This window comes from Callorhinus ursinus, unplaced genomic scaffold, assembly GCF_003265705.2.
Source record: "Callorhinus ursinus isolate GAN/ISIS: 27379988/994484 unplaced genomic scaffold, GSC_fseal_2.0 scaffold7, whole genome shotgun sequence".
NCBI lineage: Eukaryota > Metazoa > Chordata > Mammalia > Carnivora > Otariidae > Callorhinus > Callorhinus ursinus.
In genome coordinates, this window is record NW_027397069.1 from 53387147 (window position 1) to 53387498 (window position 352).

A 352-nucleotide genomic window follows, 5' to 3' on the forward strand; every position below is an offset into this window, starting at 1 on the left:
GGACTGTGTGTTGTTTTTCCCATATAACAAAACCAAAGAGTTATTTGGTTCTTTATATCTTAAGATAATCCATGTAAAAGAAGTGTTTCTTAAAAATTCAGTTCACTATATGCAGTGGGTAAAATTGTAGATTTTTCTAAAAATAAAAACAGACTTTTACAGTAAGTTATATTCTTCGTGGATACTATTGAAGTAACATCTAAGACTCAACCTAGACAGATGCTGTGTAATACATTTAAACTAATGTTTTTGTAGTTAATGGAAGGGCTATCATTAACCCTAAAGTTTCTTCCAAGGAGCATAATATATTGCTTTTCTGTGAATGTCTCTCTCACAAATGGGTCATTTCACG